This window comes from Meles meles, chromosome 5 (genome assembly GCF_922984935.1).
Source record: "Meles meles chromosome 5, mMelMel3.1 paternal haplotype, whole genome shotgun sequence".
Taxonomy (NCBI): Eukaryota; Metazoa; Chordata; class Mammalia; order Carnivora; family Mustelidae; genus Meles; species Meles meles.
The window spans coordinates 5,372,196-5,393,176 of NC_060070.1; the positions used below are offsets into that span (position 1 = coordinate 5,372,196).

Genomic DNA, 20,981 nt, shown 5'->3' on the forward strand with positions numbered 1-20,981 from the left:
CCCAGCACCCCCAGAACAGGGTTTTGAGGGGCAGTTCATGTGATCACTTATATACCGAAGACTGAGGTTCCTGTCCAACCTTCTCCCCCACTCTGCATCTAGAGTGAGGGCAGTCAGCCCACAGACGAGGGGAGGGATACTGGAAGACCTTCCTCTGGGAGTCTGACCAGCCCAACAAACTAACAAAAAATAACCCCAAGAAAGCAAATGCTGACCAGAGAGAAGAAAAATTTAAAACTCTGCAGAGCTAAGATAAGACACTGGATCCTTGAAACAGATAAAAGATGCTGTTAACAAAATTCAAAACGTAAAAAGGAACTTGAGAAACTAAAAATATGATAGTAGAAATGAAAAACTCGAGAGATTGGAAGATAAAAATTTAGAAACTCTCCCTTCTAAGTAGCAGCAAAGACACAGGTGGAAAATGGTGAAGAACAGTATAAAAATTAGAGGACTAGTTCAAGAGGTTCAGAATCTAAAAGACCAATGTCTTACCAAGAAAAAGAAAAAGGAAGAAGAAAAATCATCAACATAATACATACTTTATAATGAAACTGAAGGATAAGAGCTTCCAAATAAAAAGGGCCCATAGGTTTCTCACCACAATGGAAAAAGGAGATGAAAACTATAAAAAAAAAAAATCAACTGTCAGCAACATAAGCACAAAGGGTAGCAATAAGAAATAAATACCAAAGAATCTCCAGGGCGGCAAGGGGGACGACCCATGTTTTCATCCTCAGACTTCAAAAAATGAACATTATCAAATTTGATTTTTAAAAAAAGGTTTAAAAAGATCACTCTACCAAGAAGCCACATTTATCCAATTATAGTCCATTCTAAACTCAGGTAGAGTTTAGCAAACTTCTTCAAAAGTGAGTTTTAAGCCTAATTATTATTCAATACAAACAACTTCTCCCTGTGTTCTTTTTCTGTTTCTGTAATGCGTAAAAACGCAATCTGCAATTGGCAAATACCATAGAAGTCAATAAAACCTATCCATAAATGTTCTCTTACAGTCATAAAAAATAATAATAATAAATTATAGCACGATGAGACTACACACTTCTATATCCAATACCTACATTAAGAATCTACTCCCTAAACCTCTCACTTCAATAAATAATTTGAGACAAATAAAAGGTTGAAATGAAGCAGAGAGGGGGGATGGCAAAATGGATATGCATCTAAAATGGTTTATCTCTTAGAAACTTGGGTCAAGGCATTGATTTCTTTCTACACTTACATTTCAAATACTATACGTTTTTAAGATTTTACTTATTTATTTGAGAGAGAGAGAGAGAGAGACTGACTAACAACAAGCACAAGCCAGGAGGGGGGTTAGAAGGAGAGAAGCAGACTCCCCACTGAGCAGGGAGCCCAGGACCCCGAGATCATGACCTGAGCCAAAGACAGATGCTTAACCGACTAGGACACCCAGCTGCCCCTCAAATAATATTTCAAGAGTCAACAGCAGAGACACAATGTAGAAAAAAATAGCTCCTTATTACTCATGATTAAACGTCTGTTTTATATTCACCCAGAGCAATGTCTCATCATTTAAAGTGCCACCAAATCTTCAGCAATAAAGAAGAACAAGGATTTTTTTCCAGTTGACATAGTCCCAAATTTGCATTCCAGCACAGTCATCCCTGCTGATTTCTAGGCCTTGACATGGGGACGTCACTGTCTCCAAAGCACTCAACATGTCTCAGCTGGAGCTCATTCTCTCTCTTCTCCAAACTTCTCTACAAGGGGGTCTCAGTTATTGTTGATCCTAGTAAATGCAGATTTTAAACTTGAGGACAAAGACTAATTGGAGTTGTAGAAAAATCTTCGAAATGCAGTCATAAGGTTATTTGTGCCTGGAAAGAGAGAAGCTGCTATACATATACCCACTCACTCCACACAAATTTCAGGTGCCGCTTCATGCTTATATTCATTCCATGTTGTAAATAAAGTGGCCTATTCACAGACATGAAGTCTGGTACCCATAACTTCATGCAAGTCATCACCTATATCCAGAATGCCTTCTTTAGTATTTGCTTTTATTTATCTTTTGTTCTAAGTATCATACTGCAATTAATAATTACCTGTTCTAGCTTATTAGAAAGTTCCATCGTAGTTGAATACCAGAACCATGTCTCATTGACTTTTATACTCTTGATAATATGTATATAACTGACGTTTAAGTTATCCTTATCTGGCCCTTAACAAGTATTTACTGAACAACTGAACTTTAATTATTGAGGAGTGTCAAAAACACATCAACACACTGCAAGGCGCCTGGGTGGCTCAGTGGGTTAAAGCCACTGCCTTCGGCTCAGGTCATGATCCTGGCATCCTGGGATCGAGCCCCGCAGCAGGCTCTCTGCTCAGCAGGGAGCCTGCTTCCTCCTCTCTGCCTGCCTCTCTGCCTACTTGTGATCTCTGTCAGTCAAATAAATAAATAAAATCATTTAAAAAAAAAAAAAACACATCAACACACTGCAGGTTTCCCCACAGTGCCTTGCTGTATGATTTCTGTGTCTCTGTCTATATAAGCCTCTATATAATCTCCTTTCATTATCTATCTTGGTTTCTGGGCCTGCTTCTTTCTGACCTCATATTTAAGTTGCCTGTTATACATTTGTTCTCTTCTAGTCAACTTTCCCAGATTCTCTGAAGTTTCGCTCCTGAGGTCTGATTTCCATATTGAAAGACAGTGCTTTTCCTTTACTCTATCACATCAGTACTACCTTGCTTCATTCTATCAGAAAAATGCAGTAACAGAAAGGTCAATGTCTTTTGAAAACTGCAAGACTGGGGCGCCTGGGTGGCTCAGTGGTTTAAGCCGCTGCCTTCGGCTCAGGTCATGATCTCAGGGTCCTGGGATCGAGTCCCACATCGGGCTCTCTGCTCGGCAGAGAGCCTGCTTCCCTCTCACTCTCTCTGCCTGCCTCTCCGCCTACTTATGATCTCTCTCTGTCAAATAAATAAATAAAATCTTAAAAAAAAAAAAATTTGAAAACTGCAAGACTTAGGGGCACCAGAGTGGCTTGGCCGTTTAAGCCTCCAACTCTTGGTTTTGGCTCAGGTCATGATCTCATGGTCCTGAGATCGAGCCCTGGGCCAGGCTCCAAGCTCAGTGGTGGAGTCTGCTAAGACATTTTCTCCTTCCTCCTCTGCTCCTCCCCACCACTTATGCTCTCTCACTCTAAAATAAATACATAAAATCTTAAAAAAACAAAACAAAACTTCAAGACTAAAGTTATATCTTAACAGAACAAAGTTAAGAGCAAAGAAAACTTGTATGTTCAAAGCTCAAAACCACTGATTTAAGAGAGGCTGAAATGATAAGACAACATTCAAGGAAATAGCAATATAGCTTTATATAATAAAGTTCAGGAGCATATAAAGCAACTTTATAATACCATTCATTCCTTAATTATAGAATAGATACAATTGCCAATGATACTTTATCATGATCTACATTCCTGACAAATATACTATAAAGACATAACAAATTTCAAATAACTTTGAGTCAATCAGGTAATGAGGAAGAAACTCAGAAATGAAAATAATGATGGTGATATGACAACATATGTAACAAAGCTTTTATTAAACACTTACTGCTTGCCCAGTGCTATGCTCAGTAATAGAAACATACCACCTCATCCAATCCTCCCAACAGCCACAGGACTGCAGTACTATTATTCTTACTAACACGTTAATAAGGAGGTTGAGACAGACCTGGCTTGCCCAAGTCACATGGACAGTAAGTTCTGTCAGTTCTATCTGGCAGAATGACTTCTGAGCCTGCAGTAGCAATACTAATTCCTAGCATACGTCATCAACTACATGCAAGCCCAAATAAAACAAACGGTCCTAAAATAGCATAAATAGTGAAAAAGAAACAGAACAATGAGATCTAAATCTTGAGAACTTTTTCTATTTTACCAGTTTACCTTTAAAACTTTGTGTGATATTTTAAACACGTCTTGCTTGCATAGCATTCAGAGGTATTAGCCACTTTGGATGCAGATAAGGAAACAGACAAATTATTTGGCAAATGTGGTTTGGGGGTTTTTTGGTGTTGGTCCTAACTCCTAATTCCAAGTCAAGCACTCTTCTCCATAAATGAATTCCTGAGGAAGTTGCATGAGGAGCAGTATCAACAACTGGCAGAGGAGCACCCGGTGAAACAGATCTCTTACATCTACAAATACACTTTTTTTCCTAGATGAGACAACTGTTTATCAAATTTCAATAACACAAATATACAGAAATGATAAACTTGTGGTCACTTAACACATAGAATTCCTTCAGTTATTAAATTTTCAATGGGTGAGATTCTTACAATTAAAGTTTGTTCTTAATACCCAATGAATATAACCAATATTATAAATAAGTTACGGTTAATTCAAACCATTGTCTTGAAACAAGTTCTAACCATTACTTCTCAATTATACATAAATCATTTCTTTTTTGAAGCTACCATATACCATGACATAAACATATTAAGTCAAAAAATTTCTCAAAATTTGAGAAACCACTTTTGTATCTGATTGGTTTTAGATTAAAACCAAAAAACACCTGATGAGTCAGTGTTCTGTGAAGTTTAAAATTATGTTCTAATTACAGCCTCTATCTGAACAACAAAGTAATCTTGTAACATGAAACATCAGACCACACTGACTGTACCAACCCCTGCTGATAATCTCTTTTAGTTACACATTTGTAGTCAGGCAAATGAGTACAAGACTTCTGCCCCTACTGTGCCTTTTTTTTTTTTAAGATTTTATTTATTTATTTAACAGAGATCACAAGTAGGCAGAGAGGCAGGCAGAGAGACAGGAGGAAGTAGGCTCCCTGCTGAGCAGAGAGCCCCATGCAGGGCTCAATCCCAGGACCCTGAGATCATGACCTGAGCTGAAGGCAGAGGCTTAACCCACTGAGCCACCCAGGCGCCCCCCCACTGTGCTCTTAATGTGAAAGTTCATATGTCAAAACTTCCATGAAAGGAATTCAAAAGTGTTACATATTTAAGCAAACCAAGGTTCCAATGACACAATGATGAATATGCACATTTGAAACCAAGAGGCAAAGCTTAAACATGTAATGATCTCCAACTGTATACACAATCTTAAATTAGTTTAAGACAAAGTTTAAACATATAACTATCTCCAACTGTATACACAATCTTAAATTAAGTTTGAGAAACTGGACATAAAGTGGATTTCACATAATTTAACTGCTTACTCTAGCTATAAAGTTCCTCAAAAATTTTCTTAGCTTGAACTTGAGCCCAGCAACAATCATATTTTCTTTTTTAAAGCTTTATTTATTTATTTGAGAGAGAGAGAGGGAGGGAGAGAAGCAGACTCCCAGCTAAGCGAGGAGCTCAACAGGGGCTCTATCCCATAACACCAAGATCATGACCTGAGCGAAAATAAAGAGTGGGATACTTAACCAACTGAGACACTCAGGGACCCCAACAATCATACTTTCAAAGCAAAGTATTTTCTAGTAATGTATGAAGATTAGAATGTTTATATTCAGTTTGTTGAAGCTACCTCCAGGAAGTTTATTAGGAAGCAGGGATTCAACAAATGCTTATTAAGCAAAATGAGGGGTGCCTAGGTGGCACATTCAGTTGAGCGTCCAACTCTTTTTAGCCCAGGCAGTGATCTCAGGGTTATGAGATCAAGCCCCCCACATCAGGCTCTGTGCTCAGTGTAGAGTCAGCTTGAAATTCTCTCCCTCTTCCTCTGCATCTCCCACTCACCCTCTCTCTCACTCAAATAAATTAATTAAGCACAATGAAACAATTTACTAAATTTGAAGAACTTTTACTGTTTTATGTCAAATATTTTCCAAGTTAAAAACAAAAGGACTATTCTCAATACTTCTCCTTCACAAGAAACATCTATTGCCTATAAACAATACAAGACTGTCAGGTACATCCTCCTTCCCAGTTTTCATATAGTATTTCTACTAATTTAAGTGTATAATGACCCTGTGTCCAAACTAAACTTATATATCACCAGTTATGGCCACACTATGGCCAAATTACTTTGGTTTCTTCCAATGACAACCAAAAATTACCAAGATTTCTCTAGGTCTGAGCTGCTAGTATGCAGAAACAACTCTGGATGTGACCATCTGGGAAGCAGAATATGATCCTGACGATGTCACAGTGAATGCTGAAAAGACTGAACTAAGTATGTGTAAAGAATTTCCCATAAAAAAAAGTTTTGCCCTATTAAAAAAAAAAAAAGAATTTCCTACAAGAACAATTTAAAATTGGAATATTTATTTGCTGATAGTACACAAAGAAAAAAGAAAAAGATTTAACATTTCTACTTTTCCTCTCAAAGCATCAAAATCCCAATTTCAAAAATCATCTCTTAAGGAAATCTTCCCCAGGTCCTCTCAGACAGGATGTTTCCTACTATCATTTTCTCTTCTGACATGGTAAGTCTGATTTTAATTACTATCTAAAAGGCTCCAATAAGTCTAGAATCAAACTCACCTCCATACTCCTTATAAGGCATTGATCACAGTTAATTCCCCGTAACTGTTCAACTTTTACTAGAGCACAGCATGAGATACAAAGTCATAGCTGATATTAACAAAGTAAACATATAGGGGCCTCATACTCAGCATTTTATATCCTACAAAGTTAATTCTTTTAAAGTCTTAGCAGTAGGTATTATTATAAATCACTTGTTTCTTACTGAAAAACTGACTTACTCAGTGTCATTCAGCTAAAGTGACTGACAATCATACAATCTGCTTTCCACACAACAGTATGCTACTAAGTAAGAAAGGGCAAATATAATATTTTAAAACCAAAATAACAAAAAGATTAGTTATTTCACTGAAAACAATAAAAAGAAACAAGATGATTATTCGGACAAGGCTACCTACAGATTAACTTACCGGCTTGAGCAAAGATCATTCCCAAGTCCAACTATGATAGTTTTAAGCAGAGAGTTAAAAGAATGACAAAATATGGTTCACTGTTACAAAGGTACTTTTTCCCAAGGGAATTTAGACAGTAAATTTTACAGACATTAAAAAAACAGAATTATTTGTTTTAGAATATGATTTTTAAATATGATTTTTGAATATTCATTTGCTGATATTCTAAGGAATTTATGATACTAAACTTACTAGCTGTATTCAAGCAAAATACCTGAACCTTGGTGTCCTCCCTGTATAACAGAGGTCAGTCTAGTACTTAACATCTCAGGACTAGAATGAGCTCTCAGTGTGCTGTTTGTACGGAAGATGACCAAGCATCTCATACGACCTATGTAACTGATGTTACTGTGGTTCAAAAGGGCTGCTATCTAAAATCTAACAGGAATAGAGGACTATAGGAAATGACATACGCAGGAATGTAAAAGAATGGATGACTGAACAACAGCAAATAAACAGACACAATTATAGGCTGTAACTTAGAAAAATAAAATCAGAAGGCACTTTGGGGATAAAGAGTACCACCTTAACATGACCTAATTTTTAATTAACTTAGTCAATAAAATATATTAAACATTAAGTAAAAACATGAAATTATCTTAAAATAAAATTTTTATGAGAAAGCAGCTCAATAAGGATCCATCTATAATCTCTGGGGCAGCCGACTGAAGGAGTGCTCAGCTATTCAAGGCATTGAACTGTCTTCCAATCAGGGTTTGGAATTGGAACAGCATATAAAGACTACAGTTTCCCAGAAAAAGGAATAAACCATGTCTTTTCCATGAGCTCTATACAAAACAGACCAAAAGAACAGTAAAAGGAATTTATTAAAAATTAATGAAACTGAAGAATGAGTTCAAATACTGCTTCCATAATTTTTTCCCATAACCCCTCAGAATTCACCTCCCCCACTTTCTTTCCATACAATTTCATGGCTCTATAGTACTACTTAATACTATACTACAGATAGTCCTCTATATCAGTATACAGAGTAATAAGCCTCCAGAGAGCTAAATGGTTCCTTCTCAGTTTCTGTATTACTCAAATACATTTAAAAATGCCTAAATAAGAGTTTGGTATATAACCAGTAGCCGTACATTTCTCTGTTCTAGTCTGCACAGATGTGGATTTGTACTTCTTTTACAAGGTTTTCATCAGTTTTTGTTGAGTAGTTGGCCTTCTACATGTATGTATATTTTATCAATCAAACAACAAATCACATACAAGTGTACTACTGGTTTCTCAACATATATATGTGCTACTCTAATGAACACAATACAAATTTACTTCAAAAGCATCGCTAAATTCAAATTAGTATTTTTTTAATCATTATACATTTGCTTTACTCACTACTGTGCTTATATATTAGAAATCATTTCCATAACACATCTGGCAAAATATTTTGTGTACAGGAAGCATTTTAAAAAATCTGGAATTAATTTCTATATTATAAACTTAAAGGAGCATGTAAATAAAATATATTGGTTAAATGATTACTAAACTCCTAAGCCATATGGTGTTTTTTTTGTGCATTGTACATGTGTACTTTTCTGTGTTAGAGAAAAATCATTAAACATCTAAAAAATTCAATTTAAGACCTATAAAGAATAATATGAACTAGGCAATAACAAAACAGAATATTCCACCTCCCTTCTGTGATTAAAAACATTGAACATGTAATTGAAGTAAAAATACATATTCAAAATAAAAAGATCAATGAATAAACTACAGTCAGGAAAGTAAAGGTTATCTTGAAGGATCCACATACAGGTATGGCCTATCTCATTTCTTTGGAAGCCAAAGACCATAAGCTTAATGTTATACAATAGGGATTTTCCAGAATGCAAGAGAACAACAGCACGTGGTTTGTTAGGTTACAGTCCTTGAGGACTGAAAGAAGAGGAGCAGCTCTATTATTTGTAGCTGTTGCTTTGCAATGTCCTGTCTGTCCAACCTAATGCCACTGTGGACATTTACTGCATTCCTACTGCCCAAATATTAATTCACAGCCTCCTTCGGGTAATCTTGAACCCATTGGTGATAGCAGGATCAAAACCATAATTGTCTCTAATACAGAAATGCATAACTGCAGAGCTCTACTGGCATAACTGAACTTCAAGATCTCTGGTAAGGAAAAAGGAAAAAAGGAATATGCTTTATAATTGTTTTATATGCCATGATCCTGAGCACCTACCAAGTATTCACATTTATTAACAATAACTGGAGTGTTAAGTATGCTCCAAACCCTAAGTCAGCATTTGGTCATTGTGTAATAGAGAAAAAAATAAAAAGAATTGGTTAAGCAGAATGACAACAAACACAAAGGTCTCTCCCTACCACAAAAAAGTGAACAAAGACTCAAATGCCAGCCTTATTTCAGTACCTTATTTCAGTTACCTCTGTGACCCTGAGCAACTCATCCATATATTCATTTATTTACTTAGGAAGTATTTGAGTTTTTTCTACTAAACAGAAGGTACTTTGGTAAACAAGGTTTATGACACCTAAGTGGACAGACATACAAGCCCGAAGAAGCTCACAGGCTAGGTAAGAAGACACATGTGAAGTAAGCAGTAATGGAGTAACTATTTACTTACAACTGAGATGAGTGACAGACACCAGAATTCACTGCCAAAGTACATACTAAACTCGACTGATCTAGACTGTCTGGTGAAATAACTACCTCCTGAAACTGTATTTCCTCATCTTTAAAGGTTACAAGGTTGGAAGGATTAAATGAAAGAAAGGATGTTTAAGACAGTGACTAAGTTCATAGTTCCTAGTATTTTACTATGTACCTCCTAGTATCCCTACTCCCTTCCTAGATTTTCCTTAAAAGATGACTTTCTAGGTAATATGAATTCCACCTCCTGTCATTATGTTAACATAACCAACCATCAAAGTCATCCTAGTTCCTCTGTAAGGAAGCCCCAAAATCAAAGCCACAGTAAAAAATAATAAAATTAATTAAATTGAATGAAATAGCAATTAATCAATGATTCCACTACATTAAAAAATAAAGATGCCCCCCCCAACTACCTGGGATATTTTATTCTTTTCATGACAAGAACTTTCAACCTTGGAAAGTTTGAGAATTAAGATTAGAATTAAGATTAGAATGGTAACAGTCAGTCAAACCAATGTAATATTAATAGTCGGTTTCTTTTTTTTTTTTTAAGGCTTTTATTTATTTGAGAGAGGGGTTAGGGAAGAGAGAGAGAAGCAGACTCCCCACTGAGCAGAAAGCCCAATGTGGAGCTTGATCCCAGCACCCTGAGATCATGAACCAAGCATTTAATGAATTGAGCCACCCCATGGACCTCTCTGTGTTTCTTATCTACAATATTTGTAACACTGATGATTATTTGGTTCATTTAAGTATCTTAACATTTTCCTGATTTCAACTGAAAAAAATATAAATAGGTATCCGTAACACACCCCAGAGATTATCAGAGCAATGAGTCAGAAGCATTTGTATTTTGAAAAGCTCTACAGATGGTTCTAATGTACAGCGAGGTGGTAGTCGTTATAAGAACTGTGAACAGCGTACCTCTTATTTCTGGTCAATAGATGACATGATGTCTGATGGGGATTAAAAGTATAATACTAGATTGTCCAAACGATTAATGTATTGGGAGCAGAGTTCTTTTCCTAGTAATGCCAAAGTATTAACATATTTAAGCTATCACCTATCTACACTTCTGAGAGGATAAAAAGCAAAGACAACTTTACCTCATTGGAAGAACTAAGTGAATTCAGGGCTCTCCAGGTCTACATTTCTCCTGTTATACCTCCTCTATCATCCAAAACCTATGAAATCCAAGACTTTCTTCTAATCTTTTATTAAAACGTGGCTAACAAAATACAGCTATAAAAAAATGACACCTTTCTAATAACCCTTCAGGATAATTCAGTGAGCAAAATAAACCGTGAAAGTGACACCGTGACTGCAGGACAGCGTACCATGCAATGCAATTTTCCTTCTCCCTTAAAGATACTGACTTATTTTCATTTCCTGCAGGTACTTGTGAAAAATGACTAGCCCAGAATAAGACTGCCATGTACACCCAAAGATGTAAATAAACTGGAAACATTTAAAAAAATATTATTCTTCAACGATGTTGTTATGATGACTGGAATGCGTTTCAACAGTCTGAACACACGTTAGGTGGAAACACAACAGCTAACAGCACTTTCAAACACTTCCATCAGACAGGTGATGGTCAAGCAAAAACAGGTAAAAATAGGATAGGGTCTGTTACCTTTTGTTTATTAAATGTCACTGCAGGCATTTTAATGGGTAAAAACAGCTTTCAAAATGCATCCTTCGTGAATTACAGTTATTCAGCTAACACATGTAATTTCCCTAAAAACTGTTCAAAAGAATTCCTGAACTATTTACTAACTCTAAACTTGGCCTGTTATACTCATGACTCTCTACTGTTACAAACTTTTTTGTATTTATGTATTTTATATTTTATACATTATCCAATGTTATAGTAATGTTCAAGTTAAATGTTACATATTCTTTTGTTATTTTTACACTCTACTATAATTCCTGAGAATTCACCTACCTCACCAAAGAAAGTTATGATCTCTGAACAGAATAAAAAATAAAAGTTCAGAGAATCCATGTTTTGTTTTATTAAAAATCATTCTGAGCACACTCAAGTTTCAGAGACATGGAACTGAAGTGCAATTCTTAAACTCCTCTCCCTACTGACCACTGACATCACTACAGCTACATAATCACAGAGCTATTATTTGCTTCAAAGTCTTAATTACAGCTTTAAAATATGTTTCATCAGTGACCAAGGAAGTATTTTCAGTGACCAAGGAATGGTGCACCACTTATCTGCTAGTGATGAAAGACTTCTCTTACCTCCAAAAACAAGATCTGCTTAGACAGGACACCTAAGTCCACTCTTCAGCATAACTTTGCTCCATTTCCTCTCAGCTAATTAAGGAACAGATGTAACAGATGTTATTCCCCATCTAACTGAAATATGAAGGCAATGGAAACATTTTCTGAGGTATAAAACAAGCTTTATAACAACCACATGAAATCACTGTTAATGCTTATGAATTAAATTATCATTAATAATTACCATGGTTAATTTTGAGAATAAGGTTCAATTTAAATAATGTTAATAGTAATCATTATAACTGAAGAAAACATCTCTTTGAAGAGGACCACATACACCTAAAGATTTAACAACTGCCTATATCATAAACAATCAATAGAGAAAATACTAAAGATAACCCTTTGCTATTCAGTAATCATGAATGATAGATATCATCGACCTTATTTTACAGATGAGATTTAGTCAGAGAAAGTAACTTGTTGCAAGTCCTTCAACCAGTAAGTAAAAGACCTAGAAAAGAAACGCAAATCTGACTTTTTTTCCTCATGTCCTCTCCACTATCACCACTCAACCTTTTTCCATGTCCACATGAAATGTGAAAGTATCTCTGAGGCCCATTTTTGACAAGCTGTCTCAGGAGCTCTTCCATCTTGAATTTCTTAAGTCATCTGATTCTTACCAATGACATATTTTTATAAGGCAACCCTATATGTATACAGCTCTCATCTCTTCATTTCTGCTATGGGTTAAAATTCTACTTAAGATTAGGATTCTTGCCCCATGTTTCTTAGGATATTCTTCATATTCAGATGTTTATTTAGTGAAACGGGAGAGAAAATACCATGTTCAACAAACGTTAACTCCATATACCAACTCTACTTCAACTCTCTAATTTTATCTACAAAGTAGGACATGTAACAATATACCCTTCAAAGTAAACAACGCCTGGAGACTATTTCCATGCTATTCTTTAAAGAAAGGGTAAAAAAAAAACACTAAACAAATAAATTCATGCAGCCATAAAAAATGCAAACCTTGGGAGTGCCTGGGTGGCTCAGTCAGTTGAGCACCTAACTCCTGATTTCAGCTCAGGTCGTGATCTCAGGGTCATGAGATCAAGCCCCATGTCAGGCTCTGTGCTCAGTGTGCAGTCTGAGATTGACTCGCTCCCTCTGCCCCTCCTCCCACTCACAGCTTCATGCTCTCTCACTCTCTCAAATAAATACATAAATAAATAAATAAACAAAATCTTTAAAAAACAAAACAAAAAAAAAAACCAAGCCTCTGTGAACCTACTGCATTTGGGAGAGCTGTAAACAGCTGAATTATGGCTTCCTAGGCTTATCATGCCAGGTCTTCTCACTGAACTACAAAACTGACATTCTATGGGGGGAAAAAAAAGAACTTATATATCAAATTAACTTAATTTTCTTTGAAAAAATAGAGGATTTTATTCTAATTGTTCCATGCAGAAAGAACTGATTTTATTTTAAGCAGTTAGTAGAAACTATTACACAATAAATGGAACACTAATCCTCAAAAGTCTACAGCTCAAAAACTGCAAAGAATTTATCTACTACATATACAAATTTAACTTAGTAACTCTTAAATCTGGGGCACCTGGATGGCTCAATGGGTTAAGCCTTTTTCTTCAGCTCAGGTCATGATCTCAGGGTCCTGGGACAGAGCCCCATATGGGCTCTCTGCTCAGCAGGAAGCCTGTCCCCCGCCCCCCCGTCTGCCTCTCTGCCTACTTGTGATCTCTGTCGAATAAATAAATAAAATCTTAAAAAAAAAAAAAAACCACTTAAATTTATATCCCTTGCTTATCAATAAAATATCTTTTAATATCAATAACCAAAATAAAGGCCTTCCTCCCAGTAAAGTATAAAACATTCTCTTCCTTAAGATATTCAAATGGTTTGTAGTAATTTTGAAAAACCTATCTAGAAGCCCTCAAGACTTTAAAGTCTGTGGCCCCTCTAAGTTACAACTGCTGCTGGAACAAAACTAAGAACTCATGAAAAATAGCATCATCTAACCTTGCTTAACTGAACCTCTTCTAATTAAAAATCTATACTTGTCCAGTTGGCCTATAAAAAGGCAGGCACTATTGTCTTATATTTAACTGTATCTTCAGGACTTAGCATCTTCCCTACCACAAAGGAAATCTTTTTTAAACGTCTACTGGATAAAAGAATCAAGAAATAAATTAGTTCTCAGTTGGTGGGATCTGTTTTCCCCTAGTCAGCTGCTCCTTTTCATTTGAGATAAGAATCAGATTTCTCTCTAGATTACTTGAATTGTAATAAACTGGAATCTTGCTTACATTAAAAACCCTAAATATCCACTTTTCTTCATATTAAATGTTAAAAGGCATGTGTACACTGAACATGGAAAACTGATACAAGGGAGAAAAATAAAGAACAAGGTCGGCAGGAACAGGCAAACCTATCTATTAAACGGAAACTAAATACAGACCAAAAATGGACCACATGATCCCTGATTGATCTTAACCTCCTAGAAACAGCTATATATCTTCTAATAATATCCAAATTTTTATCTCTTGCTCATCAATGAGATTATCCTTTAATATCAACAATCAAAATAAAGGAAGCTACTATTTAAGGAGAAAAGCTAGTTATCTGGGTGTGTCAGTTTAGCTATGTTAAACTACAATTGCCAGAATTCCATTCTAGTGTGTGTTACCAGTTAGGATGAGCAATAAAACTAACTCTTCCGAAGAGCTGGAAGACAAAGAGGAGGCAGTGGCCATTTCTTTAACATTGTCCCAGCTATTCAACCAAATGCTCATCTAGGTGCTACTGTGAAAAGACTCTGTAGGTGTAATTAAAGTCCCTAACCAGCGGACTTTACTCAAAGGGGAGATTATCCTGGGTGCACCTAGTTATTCAGTTAAAACCCTTTAAAAAAGGGGGTAAGGCCTTCTCTAAACTCTATATACTCCCAATAGCAAATGAGTCTATACTTCCCTTCCCTCTGGATCTTCCTGACTGCCTGCTCTGGAGCAACCATGAACAGAAGGTGGCACAACTGTGTGAAATCAGTTCCTCATAAAAGTGTGTGTGTGGCGGGGGGGGGGTGTCTGTCCGTCCCACTGCTGCTTCATTGGTTGAACTGACCTGTACACTTAAAAGTTTCACCTTCACAAAAAAGTTATAAAAGAATCCAATTAAGCCACTAAAGTCATAATCATGGCATGAATGCAAGAAACTAACCTAACCCTGGTCAATGTATTTCAAAGCAGTCATGATGTTTAGGCTCAATAAATTAAAATCTATTCCAGAAAGTCAAATAAGTTGCACCAACCCCACTGCTAAGGAAAGAAGTATTCATTTTGGTGTGCAAAAATAACTTCTTTAATAAACATGTTGGATTAATTCTTATTCAATAAACCTGCTGGAAAAAGTAGTTACGATAGGGAAAATGAAAAGCCTTCTTTTCATTTCATCAAAGCATTAAGGCACATTGAAAAGGCCACAAACTCGCAAATTTAACTAGATACAACACTTTATGATGAATTTTTGGAAATCCTCCATCTTATCCAAAAGACCTTCATATTACTAAATTGCAAGCAATAGAGCAGAATGCATATACATGTATCGTGTATGTTGTGTGTCTGCATACTTATTAATAATAAACCACAGAAAGGTATGAGTCTCGTTTTACCCTAATATCTGAGAATAAATAGGACTTTTAAATATTTTTTTTAAGATTTTATTTATTTATTTGACAGAGAGAGAGAGAGATAACAAGTAGGCAGAGGGAGGCAGAGAGAGAGAGGGGGAAGCTGAGCCGAGAGCCCAATGCGGGGCTCGATCCCAGCACCCTGAGATCATGATCTGAGCTGAAGGCAGAGAATTAACCCACTGAGGCACCCAGGCGCCCCTACAATTGGACTTAGTTACAATTTAATCATGAGAGGAGTCTTTGAAAATAATTCCGTATATAAATAAACAGATTATCACAATGAGGTGAGATTTGAGAAAGGTTAAAATAAAAAGTGAAAAGTTTTGGTCACTTATGAACAATCAATTGCTAGACTAATTTTGTACTTTAAACAGAACACAGTAACTATCTATGCCCTCCAAAAAATAAGTGTTCAATATTTAAAGTGCCTCTTGATAGTTTAATAAATTAGACACAAAAATCTCTTGAAACTCCATCTCACATACAGAATGACGTATCACCATATCTCCATAGGTTAACGTTCCCTTTTCAAATTATTCTATGTGTAACGAACACATTAATATTTTTAAACACTGAAAGTACCTAGAATAATAATTAAAAATTGGACTCTCTGCATTCCCTGAGCCCCAGTTCCTAGCTGACTCTCTATACAGAGAGCATGTATACTGCTCTCTGATGATACAGAAGTTTCAAGTTTTCCACCAGCATCCTTGAAACTGTGGTGCCAAGTCACCGTGTTAGTTTACAAGTAGGATAAAAATTTCAGACCCTTTGCTTTTCTTAACAACAACGTGTATTAAACTTGCAATGACTTGGAGGAAGAACTAGGTTACAATAAAGTGCTCCTTTAAAAAATGCTACATCTCCAACATTCCTGGTTAGATTACGTATGACAAGAAAAAGATGATTGAGTAAAAGGATGATAGAACTATCTGGAAAGTTCTTAAAAATTAATTATTTGCTTTTTAACTTATATCAAAGAATATAAGGAAAAGATAGAATAAGTAAGTCTCTATATAAATACAGATTCTACATAAATAACAAACTTTCTGTCAATTTATTTGGTTACTTTCTTCACCTTGGTGGTATATAAGTGCTGCATTTAGTGACATCAGATTAGTTCTGCCCTTTTTTTGAATCCGTTTTTGTCCTTGTTTATCTATTTTGTGCATTTTCAAAGAAACAGCTTTTACTTTTGTGAATCATCAACATTCAGCAACTTTACTATTTATTAAATTTTGCTCTTTGCTTTACTTCTTTCTTTTCCTTTGCTTTGATCTACTTCACTGTTATTTCTTGATTCTTAAGTTAAAATGTCATTTATTGCCATTTATTGTCAACACTTAATTTTTAATTTCTAGGTGATTTCCAGCTCAATTCCACTGTGATTAAAAAAACACAATGAATTATTTCAGTTTTCTGAACTTTGGTGAGGCTTTACTGGCCAGCACACAATTCTGCAAAATGTTCAACATACACTTTAAAAGAATGAATTACGCCACTGTTGGGTGCAATGTCCTTTTTGTTGTTGTTAACGAAGTTAAATCTGCTAGTTGTATTGTTCAGATCCTCTACATTCTCAAGTTTTCTTTTTGATCAGTTATTTAGATTATACTAAAATTATGACTGTGGATATGAGTTCTTTTGGGTCTGTTAAGTTTAATTTAATATGTATTTTTTTTTTTAAAGATTTATTTATTTGACAGATAGAGATTACAAGTAGGCAGAGAGGCAGGCAGAGAGAGAGAGAGGAGGAAGCAGGCTCCCAGCCAAGCAGAGAGCCCGATGCGGGGCTCGATCCCAGGACCCCGGGATCATGACCTGAGCTGAAGGCAGAGGCTTTAACCCGCTGAGCCACCCAGGCGCCCCAATTTAATATGTATTTTCAACCTATGCTATCTGGTATATACAAATTTAAGACCACGATTTCTTCTTATTGGGACTGACCTTGTATGTAACTCAAAATTTTCTATATAAACAATCAGGAAGTCTGATAACAGTATTACTTACTTCTTCCTTTCCAATAGGCATGCCATTTCTATTCCTTTTTTGTTTATTGCACTTGCCAAGAAGTTTAGTAGGAACTGGAGTAGGAAAGGTGAAAGCAAACATCCTTGGCTTGTTCATGAGCTTAGGAAAATGCAGTGATTCATAGTACATCCACAGGCTTTCTCGAAGTTTGACAAAATTCATTAGTTTAGCCACCTAGGCTTTCCCTTTTCTTTGTGAGGTAGTTTTTACTACAAATTCAGCATCTTTAATCACTGTGGACACTGCTACAGATATTTTCAGAGGTGGCCTTTATCAAACTGAGAAGTTCCCTTAAGTTTGCTAGAGATTTTATCATAAAATTTTGTTCAATACTTCTTTATAATCATAAATAACCATATGGTTTTTAAACTTTATTCATATGATGAATTGCATTAATTAATTCCTAGATGTTAAACTACACTTGCATTGCCAAGATATATCCCATTTGGTACTAATGCAGCATCTTTTTTTGTATCATTGGATTAAATTTGCTAAAATTTTATTAAAAATCTCTGAATCTATTTGGAACATTGACGCTTTTTTTTTTTTTTCCTGGTGGTATCATGGCAATGCTGGTAATTACCAATTTATGGTAAGTAAAACAAAGTATTCCCTCTTCATATCTCTTATGAAAGGCTTCATAGTACATCCACAAGCTTTCTCGAAGTTTGACAAAATTCATTAGTTTAGCCACCTAGGCTTCCCCTTTTCTTTGCGAGGTAGTTTTTACTACAAATTCAGCATCTTTAATCATTATAGGCTACCCAACTTTTCTGTTACTTCTTGGTAATAATGTATTTTTCAAAGGCTTTTTACCTAAGTTGTCAAATTTACTGGCTTATAGTTGCTCAGAATATTCCCTTAGAAGTTTCTTAATGTCTGTAGGATCCATAATGATGTCTCCTATTAGGAAGAGAATTAGATGATTGATTTAAGGTTTTTTACAATATTAACTTTTATAAATTCCCTGTAAACACTGCTTTAGCTTCTTCTCACAAATTTAATGTTCTTTATCCACTGCCATTTACTTAAAAATACTTTCTAATTTTTCTAATTTGTGACATCTCTTGAGCAATGGCCTATACAGAAGTGTACTATTCAATTTCCAAATATTTGGGGATAATTCCATTTCAGCCAGAGCTCATCCTCTGCATAGTCTGCATCATTTCAATCTTTCTACCTTTTGGTCTAGCAAATATTTTCTACTGGTGAATGCACCATGTTCACTCAGTTGTCAGTTGTAGTGCTTTATAAACACCATTAAGATCAAGGTGGCTAATAATAATGTTCAAATCTTCTAAGTCTTAGATGATTTTTGGTCATTCTATCAATTGATGAAGAAAGAGTTAAAATTTCAATCTGATCATGGAATTATTTCTGCCTTTCAGGCAATTCTTGTTTCATACAGTAAGTGGCACTGTATTAAGTGAATAAACAGTATTCACATTTATGATTACTTCTAGGTCTTTCTGATAAATCACTTTTTATCATTATGAAATGTCCCCTTTACCTGACAGTTTTTTCTCTCTTGAAATCTATTTTACCTGGTATTAATATAGTCACTCCAACCTTCTGCTTACTGTTTTCTTGCTGTATCTTTTTTTTAAAAGATTTATTTGATGGGGGAGGGCATACACACATCCATGTGCAAGAGTGGGGAGAGGGGCAGAAGAAGAGAATGTCCAAGCAGACTTCCACTGAGCAGGGAGTCTGATGTGGGGCTCAATCCTAGGAGCCTTGAGATCAGGACCCAAGCTGCATCCAAGAGTTGGACACTCAACCAACCAAGCAACCCAGGCACCCCTCTTGCTGTATCTTTCTCCACCTATTTACTTTCAACCTACTTCTATCTTACTACTCAACTTTTTCTTCCAGAAACTACATAGTTTAGAATAGCTACATCTTCATAGTCTATAGCTGTACCTTATTTTTTTTAATCTATTTTGGCAACCTCTACCTTTTCATAGAGGTGTTTCTTCACGGGTATTTACCGAAATTATTGATAAAATTAGGTTTGGATCATCAACCAACTTTATTATTTGCTTTCTATTTGTAGCCTGTTTTTGTTTCTCTGCTTCCAGTCCCAACTTTTAAAAATACACTATTTCAATATATTTTTACAATTCCACTTTAGTTTTCTCCAGGATATTTTTATCCTCTACATTATGTTTGCAGTGACTGCTCTGAGGGTTACAATATAAATCTTCAACTTTTCAAGGTCCACTTATAATTAACATTTTACAGCTTCACACAGTATGTCGAACTTTGTAACCGCCACTACGAGGTCCATGTTTACACATACGAAAATTGAAAATCCACATGACAGTGCTATTTTTTCCTCTTTAAACAGTTATGTGTATTATGAAGAAACTAAAAGGAAAAAGACCCATTTCTCCCTACAAAAAAAGTCTTTTCTATTTACCCAGGAATTTACCATTATTGGTGTTCATTTCTATTTCTAAGTAACAAACTTTCTTTTCTGCTCTCATTGACCTTAAGTCTGAAAAATTCCTCTTTAGCTTTTCCACTATGCAGGTCTTATTCTTAGTTATCTTTTATTTCAAATGATTTATTTCATCTTCAGTTGAAGATATTTTCAATGGCTATAGAATTCAGGGTTCACAGTATTTTTCTTTCAGCATTTAAAAGATATTTTACTCTTTTCTGGCCTCCCTACTTCTGAGAAATCAGCCATTAACTCTATCATTGCTCCTATATATGTAACGTTTAATTTTTCTCTTGCTGCTTTAAGGATTCCAACAGTTTTGCTCTAGTGTGCTACAGCGTGGTCTCCTTCACGCTCTTTCTGATTGTTATATGGTAAGTACCTTGAAGAATCTGTAGATTTATGTCTTTCAACAAGTTCGTGAAATCCTTTACCATCATTTCTTCAGTTCTTTTTGTTTCACTTGCTCGGTCTTTTTTACGGAACTCCAATCACATATTAGATAGACCATTTGACATGTTATTCCCTTTACCTCAATTTTTTCCTCTCCCTGTTATTTACAACAGTTTCTATTGCTCTGCTCTGTCTTCAAATCGGCATACTCCTTCCTCAGCAGTTAAACCCATCAGTAATTTTTTACATCAAATACTTTATTTTCAGTTCCAGAATTCCTTTTTTGTCTTCTCTATTGTTTCTATTTCTCTGCTAATATTTTCTATCCTTTTGTATCTTTTCTTACTTTATGAGAAATATTGTAACAACTACTTTAAAACACATGTCTTATTAGTTTTGACATCTGGAGGATGGGCTCAGTTGACTGTCCTTTGAGAACGTGACTAACTTTTAAGTTATAATTCTGAACTATATGCTGATTCTAGATTTTTATCTTTTGAAGATCTATTTTTAGTTTACTAGGCAACTGTCTTGATTCAATTCAGAACTACAAACTCCATTTCTTGGGTCTC

The 20,981-nt window shown here is 35.5% G+C and overlaps 1 protein-coding gene across 7 annotated transcripts in view; it reads right to left on the reverse strand.

Moving 5' to 3' along the window:
• Window positions 1-20,981, reverse strand: part of QKI (QKI, KH domain containing RNA binding) — a 163,649-nt gene that overhangs the window by 55,377 nt on the left and 87,291 nt on the right. The window lies entirely within an intron of this gene.